This window comes from Tupaia chinensis, unplaced genomic scaffold (genome assembly GCF_000334495.1).
Source record: "Tupaia chinensis unplaced genomic scaffold, TupChi_1.0 Scaffold000692_1, whole genome shotgun sequence".
NCBI classification, from domain to species: domain Eukaryota; kingdom Metazoa; phylum Chordata; class Mammalia; order Scandentia; family Tupaiidae; genus Tupaia; species Tupaia belangeri.
The window spans coordinates 447845-471978 of NW_006160215.1; the positions used below are offsets into that span (position 1 = coordinate 447845).

The following is a 24134-nucleotide window of genomic DNA, read 5'->3' on the forward strand; positions in this document are numbered from 1 at the left end:
GCATGCTAACCTTGTTTGAACTTTCAGCTGCAGTGGTAGATTATTAGACAAGCACATTTTGGACATTTAGCATTGAAGCCAGTTTTGCAAGTTAACACAAAATATACAGTTAATTTTTAAAGAGCTTATTTGAGCAGCTAAGTAGATTCAAATGCAGTATTTGACACACTGCTTAGCAAGTAATAACATTAATAAATGAGAATGTCCACAATGAGTGGAGTGTCTTTGGACATTAGTCATTTCTCCCTCTAGGCTGGGACATGACAAAAATGAAAAGGAAAAAGAAAGGAAATAGGAAGAACTCTTCAAGAGAGTGATACATTCAAATGAAATAAATTTTACTATCTGAACAAAAGACTAATGTTTCCAATTCAGAGAAAATTACTCATGCTTGAACAATAGACTTCAGTCCCTTTTCTATTTCTCTTTGAGGTAGAACACAAGATTGTGTCTATGCTATCCAAGGCTAAGGTTAAATGTCTCCATTTCATTTTTGTGTCTAAGTCTTATATATTATAATGAGTGGAGTCCACTATAGCAATGTAAAAGAGAGAAGTGATAATTTCTCTAAGTCACATTAGTTTACCAGGATAAACTAACAAAACAATTCTGAGACAATGAAGAAAAACACACCAAAGGCAATGACAGAAACAATGAGTGGAAAACATCTCCCTATTCCTACAGATAATAAGAAATTCTATTCCAGTGTAAAATAAATTTTAGAAAATTAAATCTGAAGTCATAGCAAAGGGTCTTTAAAATGTTCACGAAAAATTTGAATTATGAAAAAATTATTCCATAATTTTATATCATCGTACCAAAATAAACCATGGATAATTCCATTTTTCCATGAACTTATTAATGTTCCCTCATAATATTGGATTCTTTATTAGCAACCGTTGTATAACAGCATTCATGTGATGAAAGCTTGAGTTAATTTACTGCATTATTTTTATCAATGTGATTTAATTTCCAGTGTATTTTAAATTCCTATAAGTTGGTTTGAAGACTAGATAGATGTCTCAGTCAGTCCAGGGTCCTGTAACAGAATACTATAGACAAGGAACTTAAACAGAAAACATTTATCCCTTGCAGTTCTGGAGAATGAGTAAAGCAATATCAGGGTGTGGACAGATCTAATGTCCGGTAACTATTCCTACTTCGAAATGGCCATATGTTTTCTGTATTCTCACTTAGAAGACGAAGGAGAGAATACAAATTCTCCCATGTATCTTCTTATAACAGCACAAATCCCATTCTTGAGGGTTCCAAACTCATGATCTAATTATCTTCCAAATGCCCTACATCCTAATACCATCACATGAGGGAGTTAGGATTTCAATATAGAAATCTGTGAGAACACAAACATTTAGTCCACATCAATAGATTAGCAAACAATAAATATCTATGATAATATTCAAAATCATCAAAGAGATCATAGGAGTTAATAATCACATTGAAAATAATTTGGAAGGACCAACAGATGGCATAATGGTTATGTCACTGGACTCCCACTCTGGGTGGCCATCACCCCTCGGGAGTGATTTCTCTCTGTCTCTTTCTGTCTTTCTGGTGAGCACATGTACCCGATAGCAAAAATCTCTCCCTAAAAAAGGATATGAAGAGCTTTTTAAAAATTAATAATAGGTCTAAACTTTCAGGTTAATAGTCCTTAATGTTATTCAAAAGAACCAAAGTGTGTAGTTCATTTAAAACATATAAATATGATTCCTCATGAAAGAAAGTATTTTCTTACACTTGAAGAAATATTGCTGAGGGATATTAACAATATGCTACTATATTTGAAAGAAGCCATATGTTATTATGGAATAAAAAGTAAATGAATTTGCTTTTATTAAACTATATATAGAATGCCTAGTACTTTGTTATGTAGGTATATTCCATGAATCTTCTCTAAACTTCAGTAACATTTTTAAATGCATATAAAACAATAACTGTAGTAGTTAAATGAAATTAAAACTTACTTCCTCTTTAAGAATGGACACACTTTTTTTTTTTCTTTTTTTGCGTGCTATATGAAATCACTAGTTCTCAGGAGCCATGGAGGAGTCTTCTTCTGAAGGCTTTCCCCTTGCTTCTTCTGGATGAGCGGGGAGGGGTCAACTTCAATAAAATAAAAAAATAATAATGACCATGAATAAGATTAAATAATTCTTTATTTTATTTTATTTTATTTTTTTGGAGAGGTTTTTGCTATAGGGCGCACGTGCTCGCCAGACAGAGAGAGACAGAGAGACAGAAAGCAAGAAATCATCCCTCAGGGGGGATGGCCATGCCGCAATCCCTTCTCCTCCATTCTCCTCTCGGGATCTTGGGCACACACACACACGTGCCCAGCATGAGTTTAAGCCACTGGGTCCAGGATTCGAACCGTGGTTAACTACGTGGGAGTCCAATGACATAGCCATTACGCCAACTGCTGGTCCCAAGATTAAATAATTCTTTTTAAAAAAAAGAAAAAAATATTTAAAGCTTAATCACTGAAGATTCAGAAAATTATGAAATTATTCTGGAAGACATCCTTGTGTATCTCTCCATTTACTAACTCCACCTACCATGACTTGATCCCTATATTGATTGCCAAAACTAAAGATAACTTTTTCCCGTCTTGAACTAGACTCATATAGAAAATATCATTGGGTTTGTTTCTTTTATTGATTATATGCTTATCAGACTTTTCCATATTGTTAGATGTAGTTGAAGTTCATTCATTCTAATTAGTAATGTTCTATTTCATAATATAACAAAACTTTATTCTGAATTTGATAAGCATTTTTAATTTACAGTTTAGGGTTGTAACAAATAATACCTTCACATTTGTGTGTATGTCTTCTTGTAAAAGCACTAAAACATTTATGATTGATAGATATTTATTTCCCTGCAAATTAAATTTATTAGTGATAAAAGACTCATAGTCAATTTTCCAAAGTTTTTCTAGCTATTTTTTCTCGATGTCCTAAATTGCATTTACAAATCCTTTCAAGACTTTTTATTCATAATAGTAAATTAAGTATTTCAAGTGATTTGAGATTTTAATATTTTGTTTTGTCTGTCTTTGATTCATTAGTCATTCTGCTCTGTACATAATGACATTCGCAAACAGTGGCAATTATCTCTTTTTTCAAACCATTTGCCTTTTATTTTTTCAATGTTTTAATGGTGTTACATTGTATTGTATTACACTATTCGGATGTGACACATTCCTGTAGAATGTTTTATAATATTCATAATATCAGACTTTCTTTCATCCCTCATACAGAACTCTAAGTTATTATTTTCACATATAAGCATTATTTGTATACTTGTAGATTGTTGAAGTATTATGCCAATTTGAATAAAAATATGATGTTCTATGTCTAGTTTACTCAATGTTAATATTGTGAATTAAGTGGTTATTCATCAAATTAATTTTCTGTGTCTATTGAAATGATATGACCTTTGATTTCTGTTGATGTTATGAATTAAGTTAATGTTTGTGTGGCTTATTAAATCACTCTTGCATTCTGTGAATTAGTCTGCATTGTCAGATGAGTTGACTCCTTTGTTCATTGCCTGATTTTGTTGATGATATTTTGTTAATGGTTAGTAAATCTATGTTTATGTAAATGATGCTTCTGTAGTTTTCCTTTTTGGTAGTATGTTTATTTTACACTTACGATATATTGTCATTAACAAACTAGATAGAATTTGGAAAGATTATAGAAAAACCACTCTATTCTGAATTGTGATTTATTTATTTATTTATTTTACACATAGAACAGACCTAGTGTCACAACCAGGTACAAAAATGGGCTCTAGAGAGATAATCCCAGGAAATGGATATGACTTAAGGAGTCTGTTCGGATTAGACTTCTGAGTCTAATTCAATGCACTACACTAATATTAATGTATTATGTGGAGTTTCTAATATTCCATGTTCAGTAATTCACAAGAATGGTCACAGCACCCAAAAGTTGCTACATCCAAAGTTATAGTTTATTATAGCAAAATCATACAAATAAGCAAGCGAGAGCTAGCACATGGAACAAAGGCTATAGAGAAAATCATACAAGTTTCCAAGAGTCCTTTCCTAGTGGAGTCATATAAGACATATTGAATTCTTTTTGTGAAAAATTGTCACAACATGCATAAAGTGTTATGAATAAGGAAAGCTCGTCAAAGAATCAGTACTGAATGTTTTCGTGGGGTTGGTGTTTGTTGTGGTCAACCTACAAAGCAGAATGAATGCCCATTCAAATTTTGGTTTGGATGTCAAAACTCAGGATGCCATGCCAAAAACTAGGAGAGAAAGAAGAAATCTGTATACACATAATGAAGTTTTTAGGGATGGGGAGTAGGGTGGCACCCAGTAGCTCCTGGAATGAACACTGGTTTGGGATTACTATGGTAATTGGGGCATGAAGCTTGGGTTGGGTTCGCATAGTTTGAACACATGGGCAGAGTCATAGAAAAGGGAGTACCATGCTTTATATTACCATGCCCAATGTGGGATAGAAGATAAGAGGGAAAGGCAAGGTTTAAAAGTCATTTGCAGTCAAATATCAAAATATGGAGTCAGACTCTTCATTACATCCTGCCTTGCACATACCAAAATATCATACTTTTAGATAATTAGAATAAATCATTGTGGGCACTGTTAGTCTAATTATTTATTTATTGACTACTTTTTTATTTATTGCACCATCTATTTTTAATTTTTTTATTTTTTAATTTGTATTCAATCACTGTATATTTTTGAAACACTGAAAATCAAATTTGCCAGTACAAATACCCTCTGATAATGTAGTCAAAGAAATAACCATACACATTAGAGGATAGAGGATTGTGGTATTAAGTCCATCTCTCTCTCTCTCTCAGTTTTATCATTTTTTTAAATGTTTATTTATTGGGATAGCAGATGGCATGGAAGTTATGACACTGGACTCTCACATGCCTGGACATGATTTGAGCCCCAGACCCAGAGGCTTGAAAATCATGTTGGGTATGTGTGTGTGTGTGTGTGTGTGTGCCCAAGATCCCTGGAGAAGAAATTGCAGCATGGCCATCCTTCCTGGGGATGGGGGGGGTGATTTCTCACTTTTCCCCTCAGAAGTCTCTCTCTCCAGAGAGTACACATGTCCTAAGACAAAACCTCTTTTTAAAAAATTTATTTATTGGGCCCAGCAGTTAGCATAATGGCTAGGTCACTGGACTCCCATATAGTCGACCACGGTTCGAGTCCCAGACCTGGTGGCTTGTGCGTGCATGCCCAAGATCCCAAGAGGAAAATAGAGCAGAAGGAATTGTGGCGTGGCCATCCTCCTGGAGGATATTTCTTGCTTTCTATCTCTCTGTCTCTCTCTATCTGTCTGGCAAGCACACATGCCCTAGAGCAAAAACCTCTCCCAAAAAGTAAATAAATAACAATTTCTTTAAAAAAATTATTTATTTATGTCTTCTGTAAGTGAGAGAGACAGAGGAAAAAAAAGACAGCATCCTCAATAGGGTCTTGATACCATGATAGGGTCTTTTTAAAATTAATTAATTAATTAATTTATATTTGAAGAGGTTTATAGGGCACGTGCACTCACCAGAAAGACAGAGAGACATAAAGCGAGAAATCACCCCCTGGTGGGATGGCCTTGCCTCAATCCCTTTTCTTCCATTCTCCTCTCGGGATCTTGGACACACACACACACACACACGACTCGAACCACGGTTCACTACATGGGAGTCCATCTACATAGCTATTACACCAACCGTTGGACTCCCATCAATAGGGTCTTGATGCCCCACTTCACTGCCAGCTTCAGCCAGCCCTAGCTCATGGATACACATGTGCCCAATGTACTCAGTGAGTTCTCCAAATGTGAACCTGGATGCTACTCATGTGAGTCATCCTCAGAGTGTCCTAGTCCATTACTGCACTGCTAACAGAAATACTTTGAGGCCAGGTGTATTAAGAATAGAGATTTACTTGATTCATGATTCTGGTGACTAAAATGTCCAAAGGTATGAGGTTGGTTTCAGGCTGACGACATCACAGCATAGCTGACAGGAGCAGAGAGGATGAATGGGACATACAGAAAGAGCATGGTCTGTCTTCCTTGTGCCCCGTCTGCCTCATTTTTCACCATTTCCTTCTTCATTCTGTGTGGTTAGTATGTGTAGTTATCTTTATGTATAATCTACTTTTATGACTTCTGTTCAAAACCTACTACATTTATGCTTACATGTTTGTTTGTTTGTTTTGTTTTGTTTTGTTTTCTTTTTTTGGAGAGGTTTTTGCGTGTTTGTTGTGGTCAACCTACAAAGCAGAATGAATGCCCATTCAAATTTTGGTTTGGATGTCAAAACTCAGGATGCCATGCCAAAAACTAGGAGAGAAAGAAGAAATCTGTATACACATAATGAAGTTTTTAGGGATGGGGAGTAGGGTGGCACCCAGTAGCTCCTGGAATGAACACTGGTTTGGGATTACTATGGTAATTGGGGCATGAAGCTTGGGTTGGGTTCGCATAGTTTGAACACATGGGCAGAGTCATAGAAAAGGGAGTACCATGCTTTATATTACCATGCCCAATGTGGGATAGAAGATAAGAGGGAAAGGCAAGGTTTAAAAGTCATTTGCAGTCAAATATCAAAATATGGAGTCAGACTCTTCATTACATCCTGCCTTGCACATACCAAAATATCATACTTTTAGATAATTAGAATAAATCATTGTGGGCACTGTTAGTCTAATTATTTATTTATTGACTACTTTTTTATTTATTGCACCATCTATTTTTAATTTTTTTATTTTTTAATTTGTATTCAATCACTGTATATTTTTGAAACACTGAAAATCAAATTTGCCAGTACAAATACCCTCTGATAATGTAGTCAAAGAAATAACCATACACATTAGAGGATAGAGGATTGTGGTATTAAGTCCATCTCTCTCTCTCTCTCAGTTTTATCATTTTTTTAAATGTTTATTTATTGGGATAGCAGATGGCATGGAAGTTATGACACTGGACTCTCACATGCCTGGACATGATTTGAGCCCCAGACCCAGAGGCTTGAAAATCATGTTGGGTATGTGTGTGTGTGTGTGTGTGTGTGTGCCCAAGATCCCTGGAGAAGAAATTGCAGCATGGCCATCCTTCCTGGGGATGGGGGGTGTGATTTCTCACTTTTCCCCTCAGCAGTCTCTCTCTCTCTCTCCAGAGAGTACACATGTCCTAAGACAAAACCTCTTTTTAAAAAATTTATTTATTGGGCCCAGCAGTTAGCATAATGGCTAGGTCACTGGACTCCCATATAGTCGACCACGGTTCGAGTCCCAGACCTGGTGGCTTGTGCGTGCATGCCCAAGATCCCAAGAGGAAAATAGAGCAGAAGGAATTGTGGCGTGGCCATCCTCCTGGAGGATATTTCTTGCTTTCTATCTCTCTGTCTCTCTCTATCTGTCTGGCAAGCACACATGCCCTAGAGCAAAAACCTCTCCCAAAAAGTAAATAAATAACAATTTCTTTAAAAAAATTATTTATTTATGTCTTCTGTAAGTGAGAGAGACAGAGGAAAAAAAAGACAGCATCCTCAATAGGGTCTTGATACCATGAATAGGGTCTTTTTAAAATTAATTAATTAATTAATTTATATTTGAAGAGGTTTATAGGGCACGTGCACTCACCAGAAAGACAGAGAGACATAAAGCGAGAAATCACCCCCTGGTGGGATGGCCTTGCCTCAATCCCTTTTCTTCCATTCTCCTCTCGGGATCTTGGACACACACACACACACACACGACTCGAACCACGGTTCACTACATGGGAGTCCATCTACATAGCTATTACACCAACCGTTGGACTCCCATCAATAGGGTCTTGATGCCCCACTTCACTGCCAGCTTCAGCCAGCCCTAGCTCATGGATACACATGTGCCCAATGTACTCAGTGAGTTCTCCAAATGTGAACCTGGATGCTACTCATGTGAGTCATCCTCAGAGTGTCCTAGTCCATTACTGCACTGCTAACAGAAATACTTTGAGGCCAGGTGTATTAAGAATAGAGATTTACTTGATTCATGATTCTGGTGACTAAAATGTCCAAAGGTATGAGGTTGGTTTCAGGCTGACGACATCACAGCATAGCTGACAGGAGCAGAGAGGATGAATGGGACATACAGAAAGAGCATGGTCTGTCTTCCTTGTGCCCCGTCTGCCTCATTTTTCACCATTTCCTTCTTCATTCTGTGTGGTTAGTATGTGTAGTTATCTTTATGTATAATCTACTTTTATGACTTCTGTTCAAAACCTACTACATTTATGCTTACATGTTTGTTTGTTTGTTTTGTTTTGTTTTGTTTTCTTTTTTTGGAGAGGTTTTTGCTATAGGGCACGTGCACTCACCAGAAAGACAGAGAGAGATAGAGAGACAGAAAGTAAGAAATCACTCCCTCAGGGGAGATGGCCGCACCGCAATCCCTTCTCCTCCATTCTCCTTTCAGGATCTTGGGCACGCACACATACATGCCCAGCGTGAGTTTAAGCCACCGGGTCCGGGACTCAAAATGCGATTGACTACATGGGAGTCCAGCAACACAGCCATTACCCTAACTACTGGTCCCATGCTTACATGTTTTTAGAGTATTTCCCCTATTCTTTAGTTTATCTTTTTTGGAGAAATTTACTGATCAAAATTTTAAGACAAATCATATACAACATGAAAACAGTTTGGTTAACTTGCATCTGTGTGTTTGGTAAGGATATTAATATGCATTCAAGGTTTTAATACCTTTCCACTCTAATGTTATAGTTCTAAAATTCAATTATCCTTTGATATAGAAATATTAAGTTATTTCTTTGTTGGAGCAGAGTTATAATTCTTTTAATGAATAGGAACTTGAAAATATATGTAAGGTATGGCACATTTATTAAAGTAATTATACCTTGAATACTTAGCTACAAATTTCCTACCTCCTGGCTGAGGAGTAAAATTGAAATAGCAAACATGCTATAATGAAATTTACAGTATAATTAGCTGTCAGCAGCATTATGTATTTCAAGTAACTCCATTATTAAAACATTTACAATTTACATAATCAGACAAATAATTTAATGAAGTTCAGATAAAAGATTTTTTTTCCCCTACACACAATAAAAGACAATTTACAAGTAGAAGTAACGGCCAGTTTTAAATACAGAGGAGTAAGTTAAGCACCGTAAACCGGCTTGAAATGTTTAGCCTAAATAAAGTAGAAAGATTTATTTTTAGCATTAATGTGTGATACCTTTTTAATATTATTATGAAAGATTTCAGCAAAGTGGTTAAATAAAGTACATTTATGGTTTAACCACTAGAACTTTAATGTATTTCATAATAAATATATCACAAAATAATACAGTATTCAGCTTGATATGACATATAAAGATTTTTTGCTTATATTTCTATTAATTTGAAGCATTTATAATACGCTTTAGAAATAAATTTGATTAGTTATTTTTATCATGTGTATTGCAGGGTTTTAACCTGAATCTGGGTTGTTATCAGTGCCAGAGCCAGACGTGGGAAATAGAATATTCAGAGGAAGTCACTTTGTAGAGAAGAGGAATCCCATACTAGATTAAAACTCATTAAAAGGGAAGACTCCTAGGTTTTAAAAGGTAGGCATGGCAAGAGACTTCAGTTTTGGATAAGAAGAATTCTGATTACAGCCAGGTATACCACTTCAGACGGACACCTTTTATAAATCTTCTGATGCAGTTTGAGGGCAAATTATGCCTGACACTATTATATCCCTCTAAAACTTTAGCAAAATATAAGTCATGTCGAGACATCCTAGCCTATTGCATGGGAATCCTTATAATTTAGTGTGACCTCAATAAAGGTTCACCAGGCAATGGCATTTTAGGACTTTGGGCTACAAAGGAAAAACAGAACTGCCATACACACAGGTGGTAAGAGAAGTAGAATGGTGTGATTTTTGTTAAAAGTGCAACTTAAACACTTCAAGTTTCTCACAGATCAATTATTTAATACTACATAAGGATCTGAGTTTTCTTTTTTTAGAGGTTTTTGTTATAGGGCACTAGGGCACGTGCGCTGGCCAGAAAGAGAGAGACAGAGAGATAGAAAGTGAGAAATCAACCTCCCCCCCCCTCCCCGGCGGGGATGGCCACGCCACAATCCCTTTTCCTCCATTCTTCTGTAGGGATCTTAGGCTTGCACGCACACGCGCCCGGCATGAGTTTTAAGCTACCGGGTCTGGGACTCGAACAGCAGTAGACTACATGGGAGTCCAGCAACATAGGCATTATGCTAACTGCTGGTCCCTCCGGATCTGAGGTCTTCATAAGGAGGGGTCAGATATACTGAACTATTGTTTGTTAATTGGAGATTTTTAGATTTTTGTGTCCTAGAATTGCTATAATGGACCTCCAGTTGTAGGTGTTAAAGGTTTTTTTTTTTTTTAATTATTATTATTATTATATTCCTGTCAATAGAGAGAAGGTGAGAGCAAGGCTGGCCCCTCATGGGGGTCCATGAGGGTCTTCACAGTGTACTTCTACCCTCAGACTCAGTTGGCCAGGATCGCAGGCACGTACACGTGTGCCCAGTGCACACTGGGAAACTCCCCATATGTTCCCAGTGTAGTGTTGCTGGGGCACCATCGTGGCATCAAGTGTCAAATTTTGCCAACTCGAGTGCAGCCATATGTAACTGCAGAGCTGCTCTAGGACTGAGTGGGATTCAGAATATATTTTACAACATCTCTGTCCTTTTTCAGAATCACTCTTAAAGAAAAAGAATAGATTAAGTCAGGGTAACTCTTAAGAATAAAATCTAGACTTGTTGTTCCTAGAGGCAGTATGAGCTTGCCAGAGAGAAACAGAGATAGAAAAGGGAGAAAGTGAGAAAGCACCCTTCATGGGACCTGGTCACACTGCAGTCTCTACTCTGTTTCTCCCTCCTTTGAGGATTTTGGTCACACACATCTAGCATATTTTCCAAAGTGCTAGGTCTGGTACTCGAAATCAATGATCAATCATATGGGATCCAGTCGCCTTAACCACCAGGCTATGGAATGGCCCAAAAACCCAGACGTTTTTGTCTTTCTTTCCTTTAATATTAGGTTTTTGTGAGTCAACAAGCGATACTTCTCACATCTCTTCTTGTAAGGATTCTTATCCAAGCACATGTTTTATCTGCTAACTTATCACCTACGGTGGCTATCTACCTACTACAGTCTATGGACAAATTCAGTCAGCGACAATGCTTTTGTACCATGTGTGAGTCGAAACTGGCTTTTACATTTTTAGTGTTCTTGGAAAACAAGGTAGAGGAGAAGAAAACTGTGCATAAGCCATCTAGCCTAAAATAAGTATTTCTTTCTTTTTTAAAGAATTATTTTATTTAATTTCATTTATTCACTCATTTATTTTAATTTGACCAGAGAGAGACACAGAAATAGAGGGAAAGTGAGAAAGCGAGCCACCAGGTCCAGGACTTGAACTGCGGCCGGCTATGTGGGAGTATCCAGCATCTTAACCACCACGCCACCTGCTGGCCCAAAGTAAGTATTTCTTGACCCTTTAAAAAAAATGATGACTTTGTTCAAGATCAGTGTAATATTCAACAATAATGGAAATATTCTATATGAGGAATATCCAATGCAGTATGCTCTATCGACAGAAGTAATTATTGAATACTTCATACGTGGTGAGCATTCCTGAAGAACTGAATTTTCAATGTTATTTCATTTTAAATAATTTGCATTTCAGCCTAAATGCTACCTGTGAGTTGTGTACGCTGACAGGAAGCTACTGGCAGGTAGAGTCCACTGGCTACTTGAAAGCAGTGTTTATTAACTTTACTGTGCCTGTGAATCACCTCAGATCTTGGGAAAATAAAGATCTGTAGTTGGTAGATCTGAGATAAGACCTCAGATTCTGTGATTTTAGAAGTTCTCAAGTGACAGTCACTAATACTGGTGTTTATATTATACGCTGAGGGGAAAGACAGACTATCAGAATAGTAAGTAACAAATGATTGAATCAATCATTTTTAATTTTTTAAAAAAGTCCCAGAGGGTGTATGCACTCACTGGAAAGAGAAAAGAAGAGGGAGAAAGTGAGAAAGCAATCCTCCCTGCAAAGGACATGGTCCTCTGCAGGCTCGAAACTCCAACAGAATGGAGAATTGGAGAAATAAAAGTTTTGCTACGTGACCACATCCACTGGAGGATGCTTTCTCTCTCTTGCTTTCTCTGAAGAGCACATATACCTTCTGACAATTGAAAAACTTAGAAAGTCAAATCTCAGAAAATGAGAGAGAGAGAGAAAGCTAGAGAACATTCTGCAGTAGCACACCGATGATCAGTTGTTTGTTCCAGTATCTCATACAGTTAAGAATGTTCGTGAGTCTTGGAATTCAACCGAAAACTAATTTTGAAGAAAAGTTCTTGTGGAGTCAATAATTATGAAAGACAAAACTCTTCCAAGTATATTAGCATTTTTAAAAACCAAACAAGGGTTGACTGGTTGCATAGTGGTTAGGGCAGCTGGATCCCACATGGCGGTCCAGTTTGAGTCCTGGATTTGGTGGCTTAAGAAACATGCCAGGTGTGTGTGCATGCATGCTCAAAATCTCAAGAGGAGAATAGAGGAGGAAGGTATGTGGCAAGGCTGTCTCTCTCCCCCCCGGGGAGTGTTTTCTTCCTTTCCCTCTCTCTCTTGCTCTCTGCAGTGAGTACATGCACCCTATAACAATCAAAAATCAAATCAGTAACAACAAGAAAAGAGGTATCAAAAACATGATGACACTTGATGGAATTGATCTAGAGTGGCCAGGATCATTGACTATAATACAGTTAATACATATAATATATATAATATAATACACATAACAAAAGCAAATTTTATTGCCCCATTGATTTCTTCCAGATATTATTTTATAATTATGTGGCATAATAGAAGGAAGAAAGAAAAAAACTCCTTTCTTAGTAAGTCTACTACTGAACATCTTTGTGTAACATTACATCCATGAACATAGAGGAACTAGAAATTACCATTGGGGCTGAGGGCTTTCAAAAACAATGAACAGCAAAACGAGGAAATTGAGCTATAACTCAAGCAGCCAATTCCCTTAACAAACAATACTCACCGAATATCTCTCTGCACAAGATGTTATTTTGAATGGCACTCAGGTGTACAAAAATATAGCATAATATTTTCTGTTGATACATTTACAGTAACATTGTAAATGAAATAATTATTTTGATAGGCATATGGTTTATATTAATGTTAAGGCCAAATAAAATCTTAAAAAGCAGGTATTACTGTTTCTATATTGTAAATAAGAAAAGTGAAGTTTAATAAGGTCGTTACTTATGCAGACCCTCAGTTGGTAGTTGCTAGAATGTGTTCTCAAGCTTAGACATGACTTACTCTAAACTTGGAATTTTGAACCACTGAACAGTTCAAAAGTTCTATCAGAAGGAAGGGATGAGTGCTATGGGAGAGTTATGAACAAAATTAAAATATAGAAAATAGACAACCCTACACTTAGATGAGCCAGGAATTTTTATGTACAGTGGAAGACATTATTGTCTCTTTAAAGCATGAGGATTACTGTGAGAAGGAGTGGGCAGATTTTTTAGAATTTATAAAATTTACTAAGGCACAAATATGCATTGAAACAATGATCTGCCAGGTCAGGGTCAACATGTCATAAATATGCAAACTCTTGTCTAATTAAAATGACTGGAAAATATAGAGCCTTTCATCAACACACAGGCAACACAATTCAAGTGACCTTCATCTCAATGTCTAACAAAACCACTTGTATCCTGTATCCTTTAGACATAAAAACAAAATATCTTTGAAGTCTTGTCTTTCTCATTTAGGTGAGAAAGTTCTGTGTGTACTGTACCACAAAATAAACAACCAGCAAATGACTTTACCTCTTAAAAAAAAGCATTTACACTTAAAAAATGGGATGGGGTGGGATTCTCTCTTTCTTAAAAATGTTTCTAGAACTACTAGAAAACTTGCATGTACAAAATGGTTGATAAAAATATCCCTTTGGATTGTACAAGAAGGAAGACAGGGACGATTGGTAAGACATGGTATTTGACATTACTCAGACTTAACTTCTTTCTCATCTGCTTCATCGGAGAGTGGACTCTCCTCATTTTTAGTTTCTCCATTTTCTGCAGGTAAATCTTTAGTGTCTTGACTGGCCATTTCAGCCTGTTTCCCCTTTGCTCCCCTTACTGGCCATTTCAGCCTGTCTCCCCTTTGCTACCCTTTTCCCTTTAGTTTGCACTCTTGTGTCTGAAGAGGTATCCTTCCCTGCTGCCTTTTTTGGTTGCTTCTCCACTTTTGCAGGAGCAGGTTTAGCCAACAACCTCTCCATCTCCTCTTGGGATCTTCCTTGGCCGCCCTCTCCACTGAGTTTACCTTCCTCTTGGGCATCTTGGCTGCAGACACGGTGCATGCTGGGTGCCTGGGGGACCGTAGCAGGTCTAGGGCCTTAGTGGAGCCGAGTGGATAAACCCTACTGCTCCTCAGGCCCTCTGAGCTTCTGGAACTCACAGCCAGGGTGGTTGTGGTGGTCAGCGAACCCCTGAAGCAAAGTTTCTAAGACCTTTGTAGGTTCTTGGGTTATAGGAGTTACTTTTGCTTTAAAGAGACAACTCTTGGAGGCCCTAGGTAGGTGGTGGTTAAGGCACTGGCTTCTCACATGGCCAGCCACAGTTTGAATTCTGGAGCTGGAGACTTCTTATTTTCTCTCTCTTTTTCTCTCTCTGGTTGAATTTTAAAAAAGTGATGATAAATAAAACTAAATAAATAATAAACACAAAATAAAGAGGCAACTCGATCTGCTCATGGTTAGTATCAGATTGGAAACTTTTCACAAAAGAGGGGAGAAGAGCTGAAGATTGAGTTGACTACCAGTGTTTAACGTTGTACTAATTCACACTTACCTATTAAAGCCTTCATCGAATCCGAAAAGTACATGGCTCCTGGAGCCTCTGGAGAGTGGTACACTACAGATGTTACGAAAGCTTGGTGGCTCTTTTCACTTACCTCGCTGTGTTCATTGCTTCCTTACAGCTGTTCATCTACATCCTTTGTAATGGCCTCGATAATGAATGGGTAGACATCAGTAAAGGCTTTTTATTTTTTTCTGAATTTTGCAAGCTGTTTTAGTAAATTAATTAAAAACAAGAGCTATTTGAAAACCCCAAATTTATAGCCTGAAGGGCAAAATAGGGTTCTCAAAAAGGTCTTGTTGTAATATAAGAAAACTATGCATGGATTAAAAATGCATCAAAATAAACTCATGTTTAAATTCCAGTTTTTACATGAACTTTTGAAGTCCCCCTCATAGTTGTAATTGATATCTAAAGTGAGGGGGAATCTGGTGGGAATGAACCCTCAACCTAGATGGTCTTCTGTTATCTCTACGTAGATAGAGCCAGAATTGACTTAAATGATAGAACATTAAATTGAAGGCTCCTGAAAGATTTGGTGACAGAAGTCTTACTCTGACTGATGGTGTAAGAGCATAGAAAGAATGAAGTTGTATGTGTACATACATATATATGTGTGTATGTAATTTATTATATTTCTCCCTAACTTTTTTAAGTCATATGCTTATGAGATTGTATGTTTTATAAAAAGTGTATGTGTTATGAGGAAACTTTCAAAAGTTCATGGAAAAAATGAAATTAAGTTTATTTTGGTATCAAAAACTTTTGAAATCCATAATTTTTCTTATAATATATACACCCATGAACTTTTTGAAGATCCTTTGTATTTCTCTATTTATCCATTCTAGGAGCATCCTTTAATCCTTAAAAATTACGGATATTATTAATGAATGTTAAAGGTTGTTGAGAAAATCAGAAAGATAAAAATGACTATATAAATACATTGAATTTTGTCAACAGAAAAAATACAAATAGTATGTAATGCATCTAAGAAGTCTACAACTTTGCTTAACATTTGAAATAAGTCAGACTATGAAAGACAGGCATTGTGTGTCCCCTCTTAATATATTCCCGACGTCTGCACTCTGTGGCAGAAACTGAAAGGTTGGAGGTTATGTAGATGCTAGAGACAGTATAGGAGGGGGTAGTGGGGTTGGGAGGAAAGGGAACAAGGGAAAAAAAAAGATGTGTTCATTAGACATAAAAACGGAAAGTTATCAGTTGATGACAATGTCTATGGTAGCATCTTTGACTTGACTGATATCACTGTATTCGTGCTAGGAGGGCCAATTTCGTATGCTGTAAAGAGATACAATGACTTCAGTGTAAATTTTTAAAAAGTAATAAAAAAAGAAGTTTAAGGGACCAGCAGTTAGCATAATGGCTATGTCGCTGGACTCCCACGTAGTCGACCGCAGTTCGAGTCCCGAATCCGGTGGCTTAAACTCACGCCGGGTGCGTGTGCGTGCATGCCCAAGATCCCAAGAGGAGAATGGAGAAGGGAGTGCGGTGTGGCCCTCCCCCCGGGGGGTGATTTCTCACTTTCTGTCTCTCTGCCTCTTTCTATCTGTCTGGCGAGCGCCACGCCCTATAGCAAAAATCTCTCCAAAAAAAAAGAAGTTTAAAGCTCAAAACATGCTTATTACTCATTCAGTGATCTTGTATGTATTGAGAAACATGGTCTAAAATAGCTATTGTAAAAATAAGTAAATGACAAGGAGCTTTTCATGCTTTTAACTTTCAAAGTAAAGAATATTTGAGTCATCAACACATAACATTCAAATATAAGAAATCTAACATAATTAAAGACTGTGCCACCTTGTGGAGGTTGCAGAGTTGAAAAAAGATATTCTGGGTTGTAGGCATGTGAGCAGATCGACCAATCATTCAATTCTGATGCTAAAGATCTTAATAAAAATATATTTTTTGCCAGCTGTTTGCAGATTTTTCTAAATTACAGCAAATGAGTTTTAAAAGCCATGTGGCAGATGGAGAAAGGCTCATATTTCCTAAAGTGTTAATGATGTCTAGTTATAGCAAGTTAGACACAGGAAAAAAATATTAGTATAAGACCTACAATGATTTTTGTCAAGCCAGCAGCTGTCACAATGAACTGCTCATCTGCCCATATTTGGGCATGTTTCCCATATTTATTATATAATGAAATTCTGAAATATGCTCAGTTCTGATGAGAGTTAGATTTAATGGTTGCCATTTATTTTATAGGTAACAATTCTAATACAAAGTAGTATTGTGTAACTGTAATAATTCTAAGAATACATAAACGGTTTCATGAACTTTTTCTTTTCAAATTAATGACAGAGGGTCACAAGTTGAAAATATGTAAGGAATTGAAGTGGAAAAGCACAGACAAAGAATTCGTTTCATTTTTGTGATTTCAAAGTGTTTTTAAAAGCAATTATGTTCATATGAGAACATTTGAGAAATGAGAGTTTTTATTACATTGAAGTAGAAAATTGGCCATTGCCAATACTGATAAATCCAGAAGCTCAAATTATCTCTCATTTTAATATTATAAAAAGTCACCTTTGCAAATATATTATCCTCTTGTGTGAGAGATCAATAGACAAAAATGTCTTTCTGAAACATGAAATGGTGCTTGGTGAAATATGGCAACATTTTGCATTTCATATATTGCATCAACCCAATAGATGAAAGAATTTGCCATATATAGAAGTATGCTATGCTTAAAATGGGCAATGGTATTGACAAAACCTGGCATGCCTACCAGAACTTATTTTTTAAATTTATGTGATGTTTAAATGGAATACTCTTTCCTTTCTCAAATACTGAGGAAAAGAGTATTATCGAACTTGACTTCACAACCTCTTTCAGTTAGGCAAGCTAAATAGCAGCAGTAGAAGTATTTAAATCCTCTGATATGCTTAATTTAAAACAATGTTGGCTACTTAGGAACATCCAGAAATTTCACTTTTAACAAATGACATTAGATACAGGTATAAGAATCTGTACTCATTTATTGTTTAATAATCCAGTAGAGTTTGAGAGAAAAAACGGTAGATTCTACAGATTAACTGTAGGCCATCAAGTATTTAAAAAGTGATACTGGGAACAGCAGATGGCATAACGATTACATTGCTAGACTCCCACATAGTTGACTGTGGTTGAAGTTCTGGACCCAGTGACTTAAAAGTTCTACTGGGCATGCATGCCCAATATCCTGAGAGGAGAATAGAAGAGAAGGAATTGCAGTATGGCCATCCCCCCTCCCCCCGCCCACCCCTGGGAGTGATTTCTTGCCTTCTGTCTCTCTCTGTCTCTCCAGTGAGCATACACACCCTATAGTTAAAAAAAATAAATAAATAAATAAAAAGTAATAAAAAGTACTATCTACAATGGTAGTGTGTCTGCCAGGGTGCTAACAGTTCACACAGAGAAGAAAGATGGTATTTTTATGGTAGACTTTTTAGTCTTTTTTAGACCTTTTTTAGCCCTCTGCTGTTATTTTATATTCTGATTCACATATAATTATTGTACATCTTTTTGAAGTACACTATGATTTATTAAAACTTGTATACAGTGTGCAATCATCAAATCAAGGGTATAAATATTTTCATTTCCTAACTCAGGAAAAAATGAGAGCCAGTTTTCTTTGATGTGACATGGGAAGAAATACACAATTAATGTTATTCCATAGAGACATTTATATTTGTGTGTATATTAAAACCACGTGTGAGAAGAGACATAAATTTGATTTAATTGAAAATTATTGCTATTTGTTATGTTGATACTATAATGTTCATATAATATGAACTTGAATATCAAGCTAAGAATGAACTAAAATTACTAGATGGGGAGTAGTTATGAGGTGCCTTCAAAATATTCACAAAAAATGTTTACTATGAAAAATCTACACATGGAATTCAATTTTTTTTTTGCACTAAAAGAACCTGGTAATTTAATTCCACTTTTCCCATAAACTTTTCAAAGTATTTTCATATATTTCTGACTATATTCACTAACCTGGGTGAACTGCAGGACTCTGGGCAAATAGTAAAATTTTATTCTTCAACATGTGCCAGAAGAACCAAAGACATTCTTCAATCAGCAAAAATAAATTATTGTTTTTCTAATTCCAAAATAAAAAGAGGATTCAGAAAGATCAATGTTTTTCTGGTCTCCAGAGAAATTAGACACTGTATCTGTGTATTGGCTTACTGTAAAAAAAATGCCTGGATTTGAATGGTAACTTTAACTCTAGGCTGTCTTGAACTTCAGAGACATTATCTCACTATTCTCTAGGTAATTCCAGCAGGTAGATTTTAATTTGACCACACCTCCTTAATGATTTCTTATGGTGATCTCCTTTGAATAGAGATTGGTCTACAGACCTGTCTCTCATCAATAGAATGTAGCAAATGTGATGGGATGTCATATTTGTATCACAGTCTCTTACTAACTGTGATAAAGTGAATAGCTGTGCTGACGAGACCCCAGTGGAAAGAAAAGTAAAAGCACCTGGCAATAATTAGCAGAGAATCAAGATCCTCATTCCAACAGCCCATGAGCTAGTGAATCTTGCTAACAGTCACACAAGCATGGAAGCAAGTCTTGACCTTCCTCGGTCAAGACTTCAGTTGAGACCTAGCCTTAGCTAATATCTTAATTACTGTCTTGTGCAAGACTCTGAAATGGAGAACCGAGCCAAGAAATGCCTAAATTCAGAACTCACAGAAACGATTAAGAAATGTGAATTGTTTAAGCAGCTATGTTTGAGATCTTTTGCTACATAGCAATAGATAATGCGAGATGAAATAAGGCCCTTATAACTAAAAAATGATGAGAAGTGTCAACAATACACGCTGGATCCAAATTCAGCACCAGCCAGAAACAAACAAGTGGATGCCATTATGCCCTACTGGGAAATGGTCTCTTAGATACATTAAATAAGTGGTTATGGAGGCATTCAAGCAATGCAAAAGCAGAAAAAAGAAAAATTCCTTTCTCAGTCTCACTATTAAATCACGTGCTCTGTCCTTTTCTTGTTGCTCTCTATGACACAATTGCTGAACTACCAAAAATTGCACACGAATGGCAAAAGTTGAAGCTTCATTTCTCCTGAATATATACGTATATCATTTAATGTGTTTTATTTATTTATTTGTTTGTTAAAGTTGTTTTTTTTTTTTTTCCCCATAGGGTGTGTGCACTTGCTGGCTATTGAGAGACAGAAATGGTGAGAGGGAAAATGAGAAATCACCTCCCCCCCACCCCCTACTCAGTGAGGATGGCCATACCGCAATCCCTTCTCCTCCACTCTCCTCCCGGGATCTTGGGAATGAAGCACACACACCAGGCATGAGATTCAACTCACTGGGTCTAGAACTCAAACCACAGTCGGCATGTGCAAGTCCAGCGACATAACCACTACACCATCTGCTGGCCCTATTTTAATGTGCTTTAAAAGGGGGCATTTTCTCTCTCTTTTTTTTTAAAGAATTATTTCTTTATTTTAATCTATTATTATTATTATTTAATTTTCTATAGGGCACATGTGTTCACCAGTAACGAGAGAGAGAAAAAAAAAAAAAGTGAGAAATCAAGCCACCGGGTCCAAAGCTTGTATCACAGTCTGCCATGCGAAAGTCCAGTGCCTTAACCAGCTGTCCTGTTTCCTGCTGTATTTGAAGCATTGTTTCTCATTTTTAATTTTGAGTAAAAATATTCCTACATAGTTTAGATAAGAAAAATACGCTAAACATTCTGATACCAGTGTTAGTATTAAACTATTAGTAACCGCATTCATTAAATATTTGCTGAGTCAGACATTGTTTAATCACTCGAATTCAATTTAGTTTAAATTTAACAATTTTCTGAGAGAGTATTATTAATGTTAACAGGGTAAGATAGTTGGTTTCCCTGAGGCACACGGCTTATAGCTGAATAAGCATTTGAACCCAGGCAGACTGCCTTCAGAAAGGGCATATTTGAAAGTTCTTTGTGATATTAGAGTCCCCAGTATCTGAACAAAATTCCTCTTCAGGTGAGTGGTGGATAATATGATATCATGCATTAAAGTAAGCTATTTAAGTATCCAAGATTTCATTTTGTTCTTAATTTGCTCTATAGGAATGTATAGAAATAAATCTCTTTAGAATTTGCAGACCACATGGTCATTCCCAAGTATATCATCCCTCCCCTAAACATGCTCTGTTCCAATTGGTGATGAGGAATACATTTCAAAACATCATTGTTCGGGAACCAGCAGTTGGCGTAATGGCTATGTCGCTGGACTCCCACGTAGTCAACCGCAGTTCGCATCCCGGACCCAGTGGCTTAAAACTCACACCGGGCGCGTGTGCGTACGTGCCCAAGATCCTGAGAGGAGAATGGAGGAGAAAGGATTGTGGCGTGACCATCATCCCAGGGGGTAATTTTGTGCTTTCTGTCTCTATGTCTCTCTCTGTCTGTCTGGCAAGCGCACGCACCTTATAGCAAAAATCTCTCAAAAAAAAAAAAATCCAAAAGAAAAAAAAAAAACAAACATCATTGTTCCTTTCTTTCCTTTTATACTTATTTGATTTTTTTTTTAATTGTGAGATGGTAAACTTGTGTTCATTGGAGGGAGACAGAGAGAGAGAAAGAGGAAAGGTGAGAAAGCATCCCCCACAGGGAAGAGTCATCCACAATTCCTGCTCTCCATTTCTCCCTCTTTTTGAGATATTGGACACTCTCATACATGCACCTAGTGTTTCTCAAGCCTCTGGGTCTAGAACTTGAGCCACATGGTAGGCCACGTGGGATCTAGCTGCCTTGTCCATCAATGCCATGAGGTGACTCTCATTTAAGTTATTATTTTATTTTTTGTCATGAGAGAAAGTGCTCAAGAGAGCACAGGACAAGGACATAGCAACAGGTGCCTCCAACATAGTCTCTTCAAACCTCAATCCCCTTCTCCCAACTAGTCAGGATTTTAAGAACATATACACCCAGTGTGTTTCAGGTCATCTTGGGGTCTGAACCCACAGCTGGTTGTGTGGCTTCTAGCACTGCAGATCCATATGCTACTCTTGTGTCACTGGGTCAAAATAGCACTTCTTCTGATATCTATTATGACATGGAACTCTGGGAGAAAGTGTTCTTTTTCTTCAAGTTATTTTCTCACATACTAGAATATATCCAAAAACAAACCAGAGGACAATTCTATTTTTATCAGCATGCAATGGTGGATCAACATTTCTCCCATTTGTATGACTGACTGAGCAAGAACATTAATTTTGGGTCTCAGTTGATATAGTATGATGTCACCTACACTACAGAAATAATCTTGAACTTATTTTGCTTATTATTAAGCAGTTTTATGATAAATAATTTGATTGGCTTTTGTCCCCAGTTCTTGATAAGTAACCTCTAAGTCCTTGACATTACTCTAGTGATAGAAACATCTTTATTCTTCATGCTAGATTTTTCTGAACACACCAGATAGTTTGTACTGAGATGAGTTAGGACAGGATCTAGAGAGTTAGAGCTAAGAAGATGACTAAAGATAGGGACTGGTCATACCAGAAAGACCAACCTTATGAGGATAGGGCATTAAAGCACATGCTATCAGCCAGACCTATGGAGAGGGGAGGGAAAGTGGAGGTTAAGCGCAATAACACGGCCAGTGGGCCAGTGATTTAGGGTGTGATCTCTATATATTAAACCTTGACAAAAACTCTAGCTACTGAAGCCTGGTTAGCGTTCCTGGTTGACAAGTCTGTGTATTGTTACATATCAAAGTTCTGGGAGAAAGATGCATCCTGACTCCTCCAGAGTGGGGAGGGACGTGTATGGGGTGAAGGGTAACAATGGAAGCTTTGCGTTTTGAATCCTTGTTAATCTTGCCCCATGTGTCTACTTTTTCTGCTGATTGCAAAATGTATCCTGTTTCTATATAAAACAATAATCATTAGAATAATGACTTCTGAATATTTATATTCAACTGATTAGAAATTAAGGGACACCCAAACTTGCTATAAGGGACATCTAAAGTTTCCAGTATCTGATGTGAGGATAGTCTTGTAGAAAATTGTGTTCTTAACTTGTGAAACTTGGCCTAACTCCAGGTAGTTGCAGTCAGAAGACTGTGAAAGAAGGAGCATAGTCATGCATTTAAACATACAGATGTACTTTAAAATGTAAAAATATGCTAACAGGACCAGCTGATGCAATGCAATGCTCTGAGAGGCTGAGGTCACATGGAAAGGTCCCAAGCTTGTGAGCCAAGGTCTCCCTGTGCATGCTGACTGGGCCTGTGTGCCCGTGATCCTGACTTCCTGAGGCTAAAGGTAAAGATCCTGTTGGAGGTATCTCTCTCCCTCTCTCTTCCTCAGAAGAAAGTAAGAAAATTTTAAAAAATATATCCATAAAATATACTGTGAGATATTTTGTCATTCAAATATTATATAGTGTCTAACATGAGTCTATAAATGGATGTTCAAATATTGTAATAATGTTAGTTATAAACAAACATGTGTTTATTAGGTTTTAACATTTCCATGTGTTCAAGCCTAAGTGACATTATAGTAATTTTTAATTTTAAATAAATTTTATTTTCTTCATTTAATATTGAGTGTCTTTGGGGTGAACAGGGGGTACAGTGGTAAAATGCCATACTCGGGTAGGCAGATCCACACAGGATGATTGCTAGTTTGTAACTGAAGATCTCCCTGAGTATGCTTAGTTCACTCATGGCCATGATGCAGGTTGGCTGAAGCTGGAAGGTTGTGGTCTAAACACTCTGTCAGGGGTGCTGTATCTCTCTCTCTCTCTTTCTCACTTGTGGGATAAATAAATACATTGGAAAAAATAACTGTGTTGGGCCATCCAGTGGCATGGGGTTTAAGTAAGTTGGATCTCACATGGCCAGCTGCACAGTTTGAGTCCTGGTCTCACCTGCTTGAAAAACATACCAGCCAAGTGTGCACATGTGTGTCCCAAATCTGAAAAAATGGAAGAGAAGGGATTGTGGCTGGCATAGTCATCCCCTCAGGGGGTGCTTTCTCTTTCTCTTTGACAAGTGCATGCATTCTGTAGCAAAACTGAAAAAAATAAAGTAAAACTGTCCTAAGGAAGCTGTAATGTTGGGGCCAGCAGGTGGCATGGTGGTTAAGGCTCTGCATTCCTG

The 24134-nt window shown here is 37.0% G+C and overlaps 1 pseudogene; it reads right to left on the reverse strand.

The window, feature by feature from the left end:
• Positions 1 to 14123: 14123 nt before the first annotated feature.
• LOC106736215 (non-histone chromosomal protein HMG-14-like) lies at positions 14124 to 14462 on the reverse strand (annotated as a pseudogene).
• Positions 14463 to 24134: the final 9672 nt, after the last annotated feature.